Source organism: Tenrec ecaudatus (assembly GCF_050624435.1).
Source record: "Tenrec ecaudatus isolate mTenEca1 chromosome 4 unlocalized genomic scaffold, mTenEca1.hap1 SUPER_4_unloc_12, whole genome shotgun sequence".
Lineage (NCBI taxonomy): Eukaryota > Metazoa > Chordata > Mammalia > Afrosoricida > Tenrecidae > Tenrec > Tenrec ecaudatus.
In genome coordinates, this window is record NW_027457589.1 from 54,999 (window position 1) to 73,836 (window position 18,838).

Consider the following 18,838-nt stretch of genomic DNA (forward strand, 5'->3'; position numbering starts at 1 on the left):
TATTCCCGTGAAAACGTTTTTCGTCCAAATTCTGGAGGAGCACCATTGTGCCTCTGGGAGCTACACCAGGGCCTGCTGAACAGAGGCTCCAGCGGTTTCATTTTCGGACTGAAATTCAACACGGAATTGCATGGATCTATGGAAACCGTGAACTGTGGCCGTACCAGATTCTCACATCTTCATTGTCTAATGGAAGCTTGTTTCCCAGGCTGATCCGGCTGGCGCTTCTTTCTGGGCAATGACCATTTAATTGTGGACGTTCAGCCTTCTTCGTAATTCTCTGATACCGGCAAGTTCCCGCGCCTCACTCGGTGGAGGTTTAGGTGACTCAGGACAACTGTCTTTATTTTAGGCGTCTAGAACAAAGAGAATCCACAAAGGTTGATGATCACGGAGAAAGTAAAGTCCCGTTTCTTTATACTTCCCACTCATGGCCCTTCTAGCATCTGAGGCCAAAGAACTCGTGCAGCATGATATTCTCAGTTCAGGCACGCCGCCTGCAGTTTCTTCCTTGCAGAAAAATCTTTCCCAGTGTACTTCTTTAAACTGCTGCAAAATGGTGGCACAGAAGATTTCGGTTTAGGTTTAACTTTAGACGGGCATAGGTGCAGGCATTTGGGCATGTTTAGGGACAGAGTTAGAGTTCACGTTAGAGTTACGGCTGTGTGAGGATTCGGGTTATGGTAAGTCTGAGGATCAAATGTAGGGTGAGTGTGAGGTTGAAGGTAAGAGTAGGGTTTAGTGCTTAAGGATGAGCGAACCTATTGTCTCATTTAGGCTTATGGTAAACTTGACTGTTTAGATATGGGTTGGGGTTAATATTTGTGTGAGGGTTAGACAGTGTGCGAGGTTGAGTTGGGGTCAGGCTTACGGTTTGTGTGTTACATCCGTTTTCATTAAGGTTAAGTTTAGCTCTCTGTCTAGTTTAAGGGATTGGTTTACATTAACGGTGAAATTGAGCTATCGATTGAAGGTGAGGGATAGAGTTGTTAGGTTCAGGCGAAGAATGACGGTTAGGAGTAAGGTTAGTTGTAGGGGCAGCTGCATGTTCACATCAGATTTGGGGTTAGGATTAGGGTTAGCCTTAGGGTAGACATACGGTTATGGTTAGGGATTGCTTTAGGGTGAGCCTTAGGTTAGGGTTAAGTTTAAGGTTAGGAGAATACAGTTAGACCTAGGCTTAGGGTTACATCTCTGTTTAGGTTTACACCTAGGGTTAGCTTTTCACCTAGTTTAGGGTTAGGATTAGGGTTGTTTTTAGGATAGGATTTAGGTATGAGGTCTCATTTAAGTGTTGGATTATTGGAAGTACATCTGCTCTCACTGGTTTTCCTTCACTGTCACAATGTTTCTGAGATTCATGGTTTAAGGGAAATCTTGCTTCTTGCCGTTTTCAAGGTCAAAAGGCGCTACCGGCAGTTTGTTTTTCCGTCAAACTTACGCTCGCTCTTTGAGAATCTTGGGTCTTTGGGAAAGCCGTGAGTCCAGCAAGTTTTTCAGATTAAGTGTGCCCCAAGCAGTAGGTTCTATCTCTGAGCAATACAGCCCGTGGAATTCCTGGGAATCTGGAACCCTGCCATGAAGTTCAGCCTGGTTGTTATTTTCACACGGAAGAAACTCCTTTGAGGTTCCCATGCCTCTGTACACTGATGCTTCCAGCAACGTCATGTCTCACAGGTCAATAGTGGCTCTTTAAGTTTCACTGGTCTAGGAAAAAGGGTGAAGCGCCTGAGTTCCATTGCTTCACTACTTCATGGCCTGAAGAAGATGTTTATAGGCACATCGGCAAATCCACCGGTGGCAATTCTCTCATATTGTCATTGCGATGGGAAGATTTCTTATTCGTTAGGAAATGTTTTACCATGGAAGACGGGTCCCCACAGAGCTGTCTCTTTTGTGTTGACACTAACTCTGCTGAATTTAGCTGCCAGCATCTGCGTGTCCTCCCTTTCCTTTAAGGTCGATGGAGACGCACGAGTGTAAGGAGAATGGTGAATGGTGGCCGTTCGTAACCCAGAGTCATCAGAAACCGCAGAGTAAATTTTAGGAACGTAGACGAAGGACACCGGAGAAAACTTCTCTCAGGGACTTCAGTGAACTCTGCTTACAATGTTGAGGCCCGACACCCCTAGTGCCTGGGGGCGACCCGTCTCCTGCCCTACGTAGTTTGTTTGAGCGTGCCTCCCTCAGGTGGTGCCTTTTCTCTCCCCGCAATATTGCTCCATGAAACTGCCGATGAAAACTATTTGCCATGGGTATATCGTTTCACAATATTGGCCTCCTCTTTGAAGAACAAACGCTTTTCTACACGGGTGCTGCCTCCCTGAACTTTCCTTTGTCTTGGCTCAATCGATGCAGATTCCTGTGCTGAATGCGCCATAGAGTGACACAGGTGAGTGCTTGTCAGTATTGCAGGCACACGCAGCAATTTCGTTTTTCCAAGAACCACCTGGCTTGATCAAGGTTGCTTATTCCCGTGAAAACGTTTTTCGTCCAAATTCTGGAGGAGCACCATTGTGCCTCTGGGAGCTACACCAGGGCCTGCTGAACAGAGGCTCCAGCGGTTTCATTTTCGGACTGAAATTCAACACGGAATTGCATGGATCTATGGAAACCGTGAACTGTGGCCGTACCAGATTCTCACATCTTCATTGTCTAATGGAAGCTTGTTTCCCAGGCTGATCCGGCTGGCGCTTCTTTCTGGGCAATGACCATTTAATTGTGGACGTTCAGCCTTCTTCGTAATTCTCTGATACCGGCAAGTTCCCGCGCCTCACTCGGTGGAGGTTTAGGTGACTCAGGACAACTGTCTTTATTTTAGGCGTCTAGAACAAAGAGAATCCACAAAGGTTGATGATCACGGAGAAAGTAAAGTCCCGTTTCTTTATACTTCCCACTCATGGCCCTTCTAGCATCTGAGGACAAAGAACTCGTGCAGCATGATATTCTCAGTTCAGGCACGCCGCCTGCAGTTTCTTCCTTGCAGAAAAATCTTTCCCAGTGTACTTCTTTAAACTGCTGCAAAATGGTGGCACAGAAGATTTCGGTTTAGGTTTAACTTTAGACGGGCATAGGTGCAGGCATTTGGGCATGTTTAGGGACAGAGTTAGAGTTCACGTTAGAGTTACGGCTGTGTGAGGATTCGGGTTATGGTAAGTCTGAGGATCAAATGTAGGGTGAGTGTGAGGTTGAAGGTAAGAGTAGGGTTTAGTGCTTAAAGATGAGCGAACCTATTGTCTCATTTAGGCTTATGGTAAACTTGACTGTTTAGATATGGGTTGGGGTTAATATTTGTGTGAGGGTTAGACAGTGTGCGAGGTTGAGTTGGGGTCAGGCTTACGGTTTGTGTGTTACATCCGTTTTCATTAAGGTTAAGTTTAGCTCTCTGTCTAGTTTAAGGGATTGGTTTACATTAACGGTGAAATTGAGCTATCGATTGAAGGTGAGGGATAGAGTTGTTAGGTTCAGGCGAAGAATGACGGTTAGGAGTAAGGTTAGTTGTAGGGGCAGCTGCATGTTCACATCAGATTTGGGGTTAGGATTAGGGTTAGCCTTAGGGTAGACATACGGTTATGGTTAGGGCTTGCTTTAGGGTGAGCCTTAGGTTAGGGTTAAGTTTAAGGTTAGGAGAATACAGTTAGACCTAGGCTTAGGGTTACATCTCTGTTTAGGTTTACACCTAGGGTTAGCTTTTCACCTAGTTTAGGGTTAGGATTAGGGTTGTTTTTAGGATAGGATTTAGGTATGAGGTCTCATTTAAGTGTTGGATTATTGGAAGTACATCTGCTCTCACTGGTTTTCCTTCACTGTCACAATGTTTCTGAGATTCATGGTTTAAGGGAAATCTTGCTTCTTGCCGTTTTCAAGGTCAAAAGGCGCTACCGGCAGTTTGTTTTTCCGTCAAACTTACGCTCGCTCTTTGAGAATCTTGGGTCTTTGGGAAAGCCGTGAGTCCAGCAAGTTTTTCAGATTAAGTGTGCCCCAAGCAGTAGGTTCTATCTCTGAGCAATACAGCCCGTGGAATTCCTGGGAATCTGGAACCCTGCCATGAAGTTCAGCCTGGTTGTTATTTTCACACGGAAGAAACTCCTTTGAGGTTCCCATGCCTCTGTACACTGATGCTTCCAGCAACGTCATGTCTCACAGGTCAATAGTGGCTCTTTAAGTTTCACTGGTCTAGGAAAAAGGGTGAAGCGCCTGAGTTCCATTGCTTCACTACTTCATGGCCTGAAGAAGATGTTTATAGGCACATCGGCAAATCCACCGGTGGCAATTCTCTCATATTGTCATTGCGATGGGAAGATTTCTTATTCGTTAGGAAATGTTTTACCATGGAAGACGGGTCCCCACTGAGCTGTCTCTTTTGTGTTGACACTAACTCTGCTGAATTTAGCTGCCAGCATCTGCGTGTCCTCCCTTTCCTTTAAGGTCGATGGAGACGCACGAGTGTAAGGAGAATGGTGAATGGTGGCCGTTCGTAACCCAGAGTCATCAGAAACCGCAGAGTAAATTTTAGGAACGTAGACGAAGGACACCGGAGAAAACTTCTCTCAGGGACTTCAGTGAACTCTGCTTACAATGTTGAGGCCCGACACCCCTAGTGCCTGGGGGCGACCCGTCTCCTGCCCTACGTAGTTTGTTTGAGCGTGCCTCCCTCAGGTGGTGCCTTTTCTCTCCCCGCAATATTGCTCCATGAAACTGCCGATGAAAACTATTTGCCATGGGTATGTCGTTTCACAATATTGGCCTCCTCTTTGAAGAACAAATGCTTTTCTACACGGGTGCTGCCTCCCTGAACTTTCCTTTGTCTTGGCTCAATCGATGCAGATTCCTGTGCTGAATGCGCCATAGAGTGACACAGGTGAGTGCTTGTCAGTATTGCAGGCACACGCAGCAATTTCGTTTTTCCAAGAACCACCTGGCTTGATCAAGGTTGCTTATCCCCGTGAAAACGTTTTTCGTCCAAATTCTGGAGGGGCACCACTGTGCCTCTGGGAGCTACATCAGGGCCTGCTGAACAGAGGCTCCAGCGGTTTCATTTTTGGACTGAAATTCAACACGAATTGCATGGATCTATGGAAACCGTGAACTGTGGCCGTACCAGATTCTCACATCTTCATTGTCTAATGGAAGCTTGTTTCCCAGGCTGATCCGGCTGGCGCTTCTTTCTGGGCAATGACCATTTAATTGTGGACGTTCAGCCTTCTTCGTAATTCTCTGATACCGGCAAGTTCCCGCGCCTCACTCGGTGGAGGTTTAGGTGACTCAGGACAACTGTCTTTATTTCAGGCGTCTAGAACAAAGAGAATCCACAAAGGTTGATGATCACGGAGAAAGTAAAGTCCCGTTTCTTTATACTTCCCACTCATGGCCCTTCTAGCATCTGAGGCCAAAGAAATCATGCAGCATGATATTCTCAGTTCAGGCACGCCGCCTGCAGTTTCTTCCTTGCAGAAAAATCTTTCCCAGTGTACTTCTTTAAACTGCTGCAAAATGGTGGCACAGAAGATTTCGGTTTAGGTTTAACTTTAGACGGGCATAGGTACAGGCATTTGGGCATGTTTAGGGACAGAGTTAGAGTTCACGTTAGAGCTACGGCTGTGTGAGGATTCGGGTTATGGTAAGTCTGAGGATCAAATGTAGGGTGAGTGTGAGGTGGAAGGTAAGAGTAGGGTTTAGTGCTTAAGGATGAGCGAACCTATTGTCTCATTTAATCCTATTGTAAACTTGACTGTTTAGATATGGGTTGGGGTTAATATTTGTGTGAGGGTTCGACAGTGTGCGAGTTTAAGGGTTGGGTTCAGGCTTACGGTTTGTGTGTTACATCCGTTTTGGTTATGGTTAAATTTAGCTCTCTGTCTAGTTTAAGGGATTGGATTACATTAACGGTGCTATGGAGGCTTCGATTGAAGGTGAGGGATAGAGTTAAGTTAGGTTCAGGCGAAGAATGACGGTTAGGAGTAAGGCTAGTTGTAGGGGGAGCTGCATGTTCACATCAGATTTGGGGTTAGGATTAGGGTTAGCCTTAGGGTAGACATACGGTTATGGTTAGGGCTTGCTTTAGGGTGAGCCTTAGGTTAGGGTTAAGTTTAAGGTTAGGAGAATACAGTTAGACCTAGGCTTAGGGTACATCTCTTTTTAGGTTTACACCTAGGGTTAGCTTTTCACCTAGTTTAGGGTTAGGATTAGGGTTGTTTTTAGGATAGGATTTAGGTATGAGGTCTAATTTAAGTGTTGGATTATTGGAAGTACATCTGCTCTCACTGGTTTTCCTTCACTGTCACAATGTTTCTGAGATTCATGGTTTAAGGGAAATCTTGCTTCTTGCCGGTTTCAAGGTCAAAAGGCGCCACCGGCAGTGTGTTTTTCCGTCAAACTTACTCTCGCTCTTTGAGAATCTTGGGTCTTTGGGAAAGCCGTGAGTCCAGCAAGTTTGTCAGATTAAGTGTGCCCCAAGCAGTAGGTTCTATCTCTGAGCAATACAGGCCGTGGAATTCCTGGGAATCTGGAACCTTGCCATGAAGTTCAGCCTGGTTGTTATTTTCACACGGAAGAAACTCCTTTGAGGTTCCCATGCCTCTGTACACTGATGCTTCCAGCAACGTCATGTCTCACAGTTCAATAGAGGCTGATATCCCTAGTGCCTGGGGGCAACCCGGCTCCAGTTCATCGAGAACTCTTCCCACAACGTGATGTTTTTCACTAAGTTTTAAAACTTAACCTGGAAATTGAAGAGGTGATCTGAATGTTAGAAACCCCAGAAGAAAGACGAAAAAAGTAGAGAAACTTCCAATCTTTTCTCAGAAACTGAAAAGAAAATGTCTAATGTCCCCTCTTTCTTTTTTTTATATTTCTTTAAAAAAAAAACATTTTATTAGGGGCTCATACAACTCTTATCACAATCCATACATATACATACATCAATTGTATAAAGCACATCTGTACATTCTTTGCCCTAATCATTTTCTTTTTTTACATTTTATTAGGGGCTCATACAACTCTTATCACAAACATACATATACATACCTCATTTGTATTAAGCACATCCGCACGTTCCCTGCCCCAATCATTCTCAAAGCATTTGCTCTCCACTTAAGCCCTTTACATCAGGTCCTCTTTTTTCCCCCTCCCTCCCTGCTCCCCTCTCCCTCATGTGCCCTTGGTAATTTATACATTGTTATTTTGTCATATCTTGCCCTATCCAGAGTATCCCTTTCCCCCCTTCTCTGCTGTCCCTCTCCCAGGGAGGAGGTCACGTGTGGGTCCTTGTAATCAGTTCCCCCTTTCCAACCCACTCACCCTCCACTCTCCCAGCATCGCCCCTCACACCCTTGGTCCTGAAGGTATCATCCACCCTGGATTCCCTGTGCCTCCAGCCCCCATATGCACCATTGTACAACCTCTGCCCTAGCCAGTCCTGCAAGGTAGAATTCGGATCATGGTAGTTGGGGGGAGGAAGCATCCAGGATCTGGGGGAAAGCTGTGTTCTTCATCGGTACTACCTCGCACCCTGACTGACTCGTCTCCTCTCCTAAACCCCTCTATGAGGGGATCTCCAGTGGCCGACACTTGGGCCCTGGGTCTCCACTCTGCACTTCCCCCTTCATTCAATATGGTATGTATGTATATATATATATATGTATATATATATACATACACATACATACATATACATACATACATACACACACATATATGTCTTTTTTTGCATGATACTTATACCTGGTCCCTTTGGCACCCCGTGATCGCACTGGTTGGTGTGCTTCTTCCATTTGGGCTTTTTTGCGTCTGAGCTAGATGGCCGCTTGTTCACCTTCAAGCTTTTAAGACCCCAGACACTATCTCTTTTGATAGCTGGGCACCATCAGCTTTCTTCGCCACATTTGCTTATGCACGCATTTGTCTTCAGCGATCCTATCATGGAGGTGTGCAGTAGTCAATGGTATGATTTTTTTGTTCTTTGATGCCTGATAACTGATCCCTTTGGGACCACTCGATCACACAGGCTTGTGTGTTCTTCCATGTGGGATTTGTTGCTTCTGAGCTAGATGGCCGCTTGTTTATCTTCAAGCCTTTAAGACCCCAGTCACTATCTCTTTTGTTAGCCGGGCACCATCAGCTTTGTTCACCACATTTACTTGTTCACCCGCTTTGGCATCAGCAGTTGTGTCGGGAGAGTGAGCATCATAGAGTGCCAATTTAATAAAAGAAAGTATTCATGCATTGTTCCTCCTCTTTCTTAAGATTTGCTTCCATCTATTGAGGAATCAATCTCCTTAGGCTGAAAATCAGAGAAACTGTTGGGACACAGAAAGCACAGAGAATGTTAAGAGATTCTGATATTTTAAAAACCTCAGTTAAGAGTGGACATTTATTTTACCATGTTTTCTCATTCCTCTGCATATTTGCTGGAGAGTTAACTTCTCTCTTTATCATGCCATCTCACTTACTGCCAGTAATGACAGTGGAACATGTAGGGTTTTGAGACTCAAAATAGGCAAAGGGTATGAAATGGAACTTGACTGAAGGAGACATTTAAGTTGCAAAAATACAAATATATTAACTCACATTAATCATTGCTGCTATTATTGTTTGTTTGATTGGCATTGGGGTTTTTTTGAAGATATTTTCTTGGAATGGGTGGTTATAGAATAGCCATATTATCTGGAAAGCATTTTAAGCACTTTGATGAAGTCATTTTTCATATCTAAGCTCAATGTGGTGTGATTTTTGGTTTGTTGCTTCCATGGGTGTTCATTGTGCATCACAGAAATACAGAATCATAGAACATGTCAGCAGTTTCTCTGCATAACATGCTAAATGGGACAAATAACACGAGAAGCTGTACTAAATGGAAAACACATCAAGGTTGTAGGAAACTCCGCTAATAATCTGTGATATGCAGGTGACATAAAGCTACATGTTCTAAGATAGCAGGATTTGAAAACATGTTCTAAGGTGATAGCAGGATTTGAAAACTTACTGATGAAGTTCAGGAATTTCTGCCTTCTCTGTACACCACAATTCAATGTAAACAAAATGAATCTATGGGACAATGGAAAATATGGGAAATAGAGACAAGATTAAAGTTGGGATGGAGTTCATTTTGCATGGATCTACAATTAATATTCATGGAAACCCCAGTCAATGATGCATTTCATTGAGCAAACCTGTTGCACAGAACTCTTCAAAGATTGAAGAGCAAGGATGTCCCTTTGAGGACTGAGATACACCTGGCCCAAGCTATGAAGTTTTCAATTGTCTCATATGCACGTGAAAGATGGAGAATGAATGAGAAAGATCTAAAATTAAACAATGTATTTGAATTATGGTACTGGTGAATAATTTCATGGTGTGATGGACTGCCAGAAGAACAAACAATCATATATTGGATGATGTACACTTGTAATCATTAGTAGAAAGAAGTGAGCATGTTATTACTTCATCTCAAGTACTTTGAACATGTGTCAAGGAAATCAGAACTTGGAAGAGGACATCCTGCTTGATAAAGCATAAGGTCATTTTTAAAAGGATGACCTTTAAGAATATACATTGCCACAGTAACCACAACAAAGGCCTCATACATGAAAATTGTGAGGATGAGGCAAGACCTGTGTTTAATTGTTTTCTCTAGTGTTTCTGTGAGTTCAAACTGATTTGATAGGTCTTAAAACAGCAAAATGCAATGCCAATGGCAAACATTGCACTCCATGGAGAGGAAGTGAACTCATTCAACTTTCTAATTGGAACCAGATTAAGGATACCATTAAATACGAATCTTATTTCATATCATGCTGCAAATCTTAACTATAGCTATCAATCAACAAATGAAAAAACAGAGGCATCCAAATGGTAATAAAGAAGTAAAACTCTCTAAACATAGAAAACGCAAAAGCTTGAGAAGAAAATTATTGCAACTAGTTGGAAGGGTAAGCCATTTCACAAGTTATAAGGTAAACATAGAAAATCAGTTTGGTTCCCACATACCAATAGAGAAAGCTCTTAAAAGAAAATCAGAAAATAATACAATTTGCAATAGCCACCTCAAGCATAAAACAAATTGGAATAAGCCTAAGCAGAGAAACAAAAGTCTCAAAGAAAGAAAACACTATTCCAAGAAACCAAAAGACATACACATCATTCAAATAATGGGTCATAATCATGAGTAAGTAGTAAGCCTTAACTTTGTGAAAATAAGACACTCTAAGCGATCTATCACTTTAATGCAATTCTGAACAAGATACCAGTGTCTATATTTAAGGACATGGAGATTACTAACCAAATTTTAAAAGAAATTACTCAAATTAAAAAAAGAGAAAAAACTTGGCATACAATGTCAAAATGACCCCCACCCCCATACTCTCCCGAACAGTTTCTACTGGAGTTTCCTCTCAATCTGCTCCTAAGCAGTGGGAACAAAATGAACCCAAGACACAGCAGAAGATTTCATCTGTGCTCACACACCCACCTGCTTCTGGTTCCTGGGCCTGAGCTACCCCTGCTGGTATAAGAGCTCTCTTAGTTCAGCCTCCAGCTGTCCTGCATGGTAGGTTGTGTGGGGACTCACATCGACTTTCCCTCTCCTTATCTCCTTGCACAGTGCTTGTCAGTGGTCACAGAGCTCAGCTGCAGGGAGAGCTGGATCTTGGATGTGTGTTGGTCAATGACTATGGTCTCCCAGGGATGGTGTGTATTCGCTAAACCACTCTGACCAATAGAAGTTCCTTCCCATCCACTTAAGGCTTCTCCCAGGGCTCTGTCTGATCCAGTCCCAAGTAACATTGTTGCTGGAGATTGAGTCCCTAGCGATGGTACAGGTGAGAGGGAGAGTCTGTAAAGGCTTCACCACTTGATTGCTTGACTCCTGTAGCTGCATGTGGTGCAGGACCCCTGGAGTCTTATGAAATAAGCATTAAAGGCCCCATATGTCTTTGAATGTGCTGTCATTCACTGCATCTCCCTGCCACTGACCCGATGGGAGACCCAGCACCATCAGGAGGAGGAAGAGATAGGAGGCAGACATTTCTGTATCAAAGGCTCCCTGACTCAGAAGGGTTTGGAATCCCCTGATTGCAGGGCGGTGATGGGGGTGGTCTCATTAAGTAAGAAACCACAACAGGCATTTGTCTAGGAGTGTTCCTGGCTGTTATAGGAGTTTGGGGCTATGAATAGCATACTAAGGTGCAGGCACCTCAGTTCCACAAGAAAGTGTCTCCAGGGATGATTCTTGAATAAAGTTGGATGACAGAGATGGGAGTGATGTGACCAACAGGCATACCTTGAATTAGTAGGCTCTCCAAATTCCAATATTTGAAATTACAAAATCAGAGTTCCAAGGTAGCAGTGTTGTTTGATTTGAACATATGCATCCACTAACTCATGAATTAATTTTTCTTTGTGAGGTCTGAGAGTTATGAACACGCCAGATATTCTTCTGACTGAGGGAAAATCAGAAAACCAAGCAACTGAGCTAGAAATGAACAATCTCTTCTTTCAAAACCAAATCTATTCTGACTCATAGGAACCCTATAAGACTGATTAGAACTCATTGAGCTTCTTCTGACTATAATTATTTACAGGAATAGGCAATGTCATCTTACATATTTACATAGATAGATAGATAACATACGAAATAAACAGTTAATTAAATTATAAAGCAGTACATATGGCTCATCGCCATTCACTCCTATGAGAGAGTTGTGAGACACTGGCAGTCCTTCAAGTCTTGAGGGCTGCTGGGTAGTCCTCTGTAGAGCAATTCAGGCTATCTGGCTACAGGCAGCACACAGCAAGTCAGGTCAACAGTCAGCCAGATGACAGGGTCCGACAGTCCCCAGCTCAAAAGATGTAGATTACAATGGTGTGGAGGATCAGGTCTTGAAGGAACCTCAAATTACAGCGACACAGTCCATGGATTAGGTGTCCCACAGGTAGTGTAGCTTGCAAATTGAGGCAAAGAAAAAGTAAGGTAGCTGCACACTGGTCCGATGATCAATGATCAAAGAGCAAGAGACAAGAGAGGCGAGGCTCTCCGAGCTATTTATCTCTCCGCACTTCAATTAACGTTTTTATTAGCCAGGTTGGCACAATAAACTAACAACCTCAGCTCCCGAGTGATCCCTGCACTCTGAAGAAGAAACATTGAGGTCTTTTAGACTCAGATTTCTGGATTTGTTTGTAGTCCCCATCTCCTCGGGTTGGGCTTGACCGGTCGCTTAATCAAGGTGTACTGCATCTTTCAAAATACTGAAATATGGAAATGATAGAAAATATGGCCTCAAGGAAAATGCAATAGATTTTTTCTCCAGTTGTCTATTGTTGTACACTAAACAGACATGAAACCTTGTAGCTTAAAATCACAAGATCTTTTTGTTTTTCATTTGTTGCTTGACTTTCCTATTTACTCTTATAATGCACATATATGATTTCAGAGGACACTCTCATCTCTGTTGTCTTCTTTGTGTGTATGTCCTTTGCTGTGTTCGATAGTATATGGATGCCCTGCAGTGGGGCACTTGCGTGTGTCCCTGCCTCCTTATAGATGGTCTCTATAGCTCTGGGATTTACATTAGGTCCTTGACCCATCTTGTATTCATTTTTGTACATGGCTGAGGTTTGGGTTGTTTTTCATTCTTCTGAGGGTGACGAGTCAATTGTGCCAACCCCATTGTTGAAGATAACGTCGCTCTCCCTTATACAGTTCCTATGGCCTTTGTTGAAGAGTTGCCTGTATGTGGATGGATTATTTATTAGTTTTCTATTCTATTTCATTGGTCAACATATCTATCATTGTATGAGTACCAGGCTGTTTTTACTGCTGTGGCGGTGTAATACTTTTGAGGTCAGTTTGTGTGAGTCCCCCTAACTTGATCCAAATATTTTTGGGTCCCTTCATTATCCTAGGATTCTCCATATAAAGTGAGTAATTATTTTCCAGTTCTTTAAAGGGTTGAATTGGCATTTGGATCACGATTACATTGTACTTAGTGACAGTACTGGGTAGTTTTAACATTTCCTTGGTATTGGGCCTCTTTATCCATGAACATGGCATATTGAGAATGTGAACAGACTTGCATTGGGAAGCATAAACATTCCTGAATCATGGCATCTTGCTGAACAAGAGAGACAGAAAATAGAGAAGACACAAAGAGGCTTTGGACCAGTGCTGAGTTCGACCTGCACACTTCCTACTAAAGATGAGAGTCATATGGGAGCCACATTCTGTTTTCATATGGTTTGTTCCCTAACTTGCTGCCTACATAACTATAGCCGGGAAATCAATGTCACAATCGGGAAATTCTATGGAAGCCTCTGCTCTCAGTCTGTCCCTTCAGAAGTAACATCACCAAGTCTTTCTCTTCAGGCATCACTTGGTAAGTTTGAATAGCCAGTCTTTCTGATTTAATTCAAATAGCTCACCTCTGGCAGTACCCTGTCGCTCCATCTTCCCTCAATTTCATTAGATCAAAATCACCAAGTTTCCATGAGTTTCATCTGGACCTTGATCCTGAGGACTGCCTGGCAAAATCATTTTACTCCACACGAAAAAAGGCTGATATTTCCGAAGAATATTTTCTTTGTTATGATACAGCTCTTTAAGTGTATGAAATATCAGGGATAGGCAAAGCTGGTAGTATAAACAGGATAGGCAAAGCTGGTAGTATAATCATTAAGAGATTCTCTGAGGGAAACTGCAAGATGGAGAAGAACACCAATATCACAACAGAAAAACAGTCCTGAATGTCCCCATCTGTACCTGCTCCTGGACCTGAGGCTTGACTCTGTGGGTCTTGCGCGCCCCCTGGGGGCCTGTTTCCTCCCTGAAGGGGAGGTTTGTGTCCTGGTTCAGTCTGAATTCTCCTCACTGTGATGGTAGCACAGAAATAAAAAGGCATGTCCTCGAATTCCAGGCTGTTCATATGCAGATGCAGCAGTTCTTGGAGATACAAAAACATCTTGGAGAAGTCTTTGTAGTATGCACCATCACCACTTGACACCCACTGCAGCTCCTTCCCTGGAGCCTGGTGGACACAGATCATGCATAGCTATTGAAGGGCAATCTTGAGGTTGCACTTGAGAATCTCAGAGACCCCCAAGGAACCCCATACTCCACTAGCTGCACCTCACTCTGGACTTCTGCAAACACAGATATCCATGGCAGGAAAACCATCAGACATGTTCACCGTGTCTCCCACTCACACCCAAGCACACAAACTGGTTCATGACAAAATCACCTGTTAAAATAGCAACAAGGACAAGCCCCTTTCAACTAAGAGGCCAGGCTTTCTGTGTTGTGCTCAGTCCTGATCACTGAGTTGGGACTCCTGAGAATCCAGGAGCACTTCCAGAGCTGCAGGGTTGGGGCTGTGTTGGCTTTCATCAGCAGAGGGAGGGGTGGATTTGCATTCCCTCCTACTACATAGCAATAAATGAAGTTGCATGACTTCTGAGATCTGAGGGTTCTGTTCCTAGAACAGATATGAGTGTTTTAAGTGTGTTGGAAAGGGCATGCTGATAATATCCTTGGTAACATGTATTATATTACTGTTCTATGCTAAATTGTTATCATATATAATTCATTTTATTCTTCTACTAACACAATACATAAGATTATATTTATAGATTTCTGGTTTTTAGGAATAATACTACATACAGAGATGTAAAAATGTTTTTTATATCTATGAAGGATTCACAGCATTTCCTTCTTAATGTCCCTTGAGATTTTGGAAGAGGCAAGGTTGAGGTTGTCCTCAGGACTAATAATAAGAGTTGTCATACAAGGAAGGCAAGGGGAAGGTGGGGGAGAAGGTGAAGTTGGGGGGGAAGGGGGAAACTGATCACAATGATCTACATGTAACCCACTCCCTGGTTATAAAACAGAAAAGTGGGTGAAGGTAGATATCAGACAATGTAAGAGATGACAAAATAATAATTTATAAATTATCAAGGGTTCAGGAGGGAGGGGTGAGTTGGGAGGGAAGAGGAAAATATGCTGATACCAAAGACTCAAGTAGAAAGACAATGTTTTGAGAATGATGATGACAACAAATGTACAAATGTGCTTGACATAATGGATGGATGTATCTATTATGATTGATAAGAGTTGTACAAGCTCCCAATAAAGTGATTTTTTAAAAAAAGGTCAGTGTTGTAAGATGGATGAGCAAAAATTTCCAAATTAATTCTTAGAACTGCTCTTGCTACCCTTGAAGAATAAGTAGGTACAAAGTCCTAAAGAGTTTAAAAGGGAAAAAGGAAATGTGGCACAAATTCTTTGCCCTTTTTCTCATCATTGCAGTTTTCCATTTTCTTAAAACATTTTCATATGAGCCCTGGTCATTATGCTGAAGCCTTTTAAAATTGCTACAGGACAGGGGTCCTACAGGCAATAGACCAATTATTGGGCAGTTAGCATGTCTTCTTCCCACTAAAGCATCGTGTTCTGAATGAAGGCAGGATTAGAGTTCTGGGTCATGTGGTTGTTGTGGATGGATGGTATGGAGTCAGTTTTGACCCACAGGGACCCTGAGCACAGCAGAACAGAACACTGTCTGGTCCTGCACCGTCCGTTCTCAAGATCCTATGCTTGAGCTGTCTGGGGGACAGATAATTAAGGACAAATGAGGGAGAAATTTATTCATAAGTTTTGAGGGGGAAACCTGGCAGTTTAAAATTTATTATCTAGGAGAAATGGCAGAAAAAGTACAAACAATATAATGAAGCATTTCAAATATGTTTCTTTGTTCTTTGTCCGTTGGCTTGCTTTTTAATTGTGAGGAGCTCAGGCTTTGCTTCTGAGCATTTGCAAAGGAACACTTGAATGGTGTAGATACTTTCTATGGACGTCATTCCTTCATGTCACAGAAGGCTGAGCTGGGACAAGCAATTGCACAGTGTATCTGCATGGAAAACATGGCTCTAGAGAAAAGGCACATTATGGTGTGGCAGAAGGCAGGGACAAGGCTATGTCAGATGGTTGCTGGTGAATTAGAGGAGACGGAGGCTGTCAGGACAGTGCAGTAATGAGCAGTTTGTTATTTTCTGCATCATTCATCTTAGGACCTACCATCAGGGAAGATGTTACTGTGATGGAAACTTCCAGTTCCTTTCATGTGCAAGGACATCGTGGTGAGAATGAGTAGGAATAAACTTAGGGAAGGGGGAACATGGATATCCAGGATGAGGGGGATTCCCTTGTTATTGGAGTAGAACAGAGAGATAGCAGGGTTGTGAATGGGGAGGCAGGGACAGGAGTGGAGTGCTGGAAACTGTGATACTGGTAGGAAGTCAACTGCAGCCTGCCCCATGACTCCTGGAGATAAAGTGGTCCTGTGACCAAAAAGATGTGCTTTAACCATGCCAAACATTTTCTATGGCCTCATATGCATGTTAAAAAGGCAAAACAGAAAATCAAAAAAGAAAGAAAAAAGTACTAGGCCACCATGGTTTGGAAAAATAACCAAACCAAACCAAATACAAAACCCTGCATATTCTGAAGAATTAAATTTAAAACATAGGATAACTGCTTAAATTTCACCTAAATGATTGTCAGAATACTTCTCAAAGTGTGGTGGAAGGATATACTATTAAATTTCCGGCCAATACAAAAACACTTAATGGTTATCTTTACCCAGACCTCCATCCCTCCATTTCCCCTGAGTCTAGTTGAAAAGTATTTATCTGAGCGTCATGAGAATTCTGACACAGGGACCCCTGAGAGTGTCATTTCTTGTCCTTCAGGGACAGACTGTTGCTGTAAGACAGAATATATTCTCGTGTTACAACATAACTTTTGAAATCAAAGACATAAGGAGTAGGCATATAATTAATATTTTAAAATTAGAGATAGATTCCCTAGGGAACTGTGAGATTTAGAAGAATCCACATGTGACCACAAGCCTTGAAACTCCAGATGCTCCTGCTCTGGGGCTGAGTCCTATGCTCTGTGGGTCCTGAGCACCTCCCTGGAGACCAGTCTCCTCCCTACAGGGGAAGTTTGTGTCTGGGCTCTCACTGAGTTCCCCTCACTGTGTCTCTTGTACAGTAATACATGGACATGTCCTCAACTTTCAGATTATTCATTTGAAGATAAGAGTGTGTTCTTGGAGTTATCTCTGGAGATAGTAAATGGACCCTTCGCGGAGTTGGTGTAGAATATGTACCATCACCACTAATGGCTGCGATCCACTGCAGGCCCTTTCCTGGAGCCTGGCGGATTCAGTGCATGTAAGAGTCACTGAAAGTGAATCCAGAGTCTGCACAGGAGAGTCTCAGAGAGCCACCAGGCTTTGTTAGTTCACCTCCAGACTCCGCTAGCTGCACCTCACCCTGGACACCTGCAAACACAGAGGCACTCTGATTATACAACCCACATGCAAACAATTGCCCTCACAATTTTAAACACACAGAGCAAAGTCTATCACAATTGCCATGTAAAATAGCCAAAAATGAATGCCAAAGTCTGGCCAAAATTCATGGTGTGTCCTATGGACTAGCTCCTGGGCACAAATGGAAATATCAGAGACCCCAGAGACTGGGGCTGTCCTCTGAGATCTCCCACATCAGGGACTGTGGCCGGCTTATCAGCAGGCAGAGAGCTACATTTGCATGTCCCCTGAAATTTGAAGCAGATGAGTAGAGATCATGGGCCAGAGTTCTCCCTCAGACTCAAAGAAACACAAGCACTCTCAAGGGAAAACAGAACTCTTAGTTAGGATTTTTATCAAGCATTGCTTTAATCATTGTATATTATCAATATTTTTGAAAAGTACTTTCTAATTTATAAACCTTATATTACAGACACAACAACCTTTGTGACATAAGAGCTCATACTGCATCCTCTCCCATCCCTTTTAAGAGATGGGTACACATGATTATGATGGGTAACTCTATAATCTGTTTCTTGTATTACAAGGGAACCTTATTAGATGTTTTTTGTTTTGTTTTGTCTTGTTTTTTGCTGTCCATGGAATTTCCACATTTCAGTGATACTCTTTAACTTTGGGCCTGAAGTTGATCATAGAATGTGTACAGAAAACATGAAGAATGAAATCTCCTCCCTGGTCCTACTTCTTTTGTCATGATCAGGAAAACTCGATATTGATTATATAACTTTATCTCCTAAAAGTCACTTTTCTTTTAATTGGCTTACTTAATGTGTTCCTTCCACTTCATTTGAGTTCTTATATTTATTAGTTTCCTCCCCCACCCCCTGCCCTCCTAACTTATGATATAGCATACTCATCGTTTTCTGGTTCCAGTAAATGGAAACAGCAGCCATTAATTAATTCAGTCCAACACAGCCATTCAGGCTATGAAAATCATTAACTATGTACTAGCTATCAATGATACAAATAGCATTTGTATATAAAACAGGTATTCATGAATACATACAATGTCATATTTGCATATGTGTTAAACCAGGTTGTCTAGCGAAACAAGTCCATTGCTACTCATATATGTGTAAAAGATAACTTTATATCAAGAAGTAATTACACATCAATAAAACATCCCAGCCAGTACAGATAAAATTTATAAGTTCAATATTAGCTCATAGGTCTGATATTAGCCCATATGTCTGAATTCTTCTTTTAAGTCACATAGCACATGCAATGATGCTGAATGCAGGATGATCGCAGGCAAGTGGAAAGTCCTGGGGATCCAATGGCAGTGGACGCATCTTCAGGGCTTTGGTTGCCATCACTGTGGCTCCACGTGGCTTGTCAACATGAAAATGAGAGAGAGAGAGAGAGAGAGAGAGAGAGAGAGAGAGAGAGAGAGAGAGAGAGAGATCTACCTCTTCTAATGGGAGATTCAAGAAAACACTTCCGAGAAGACT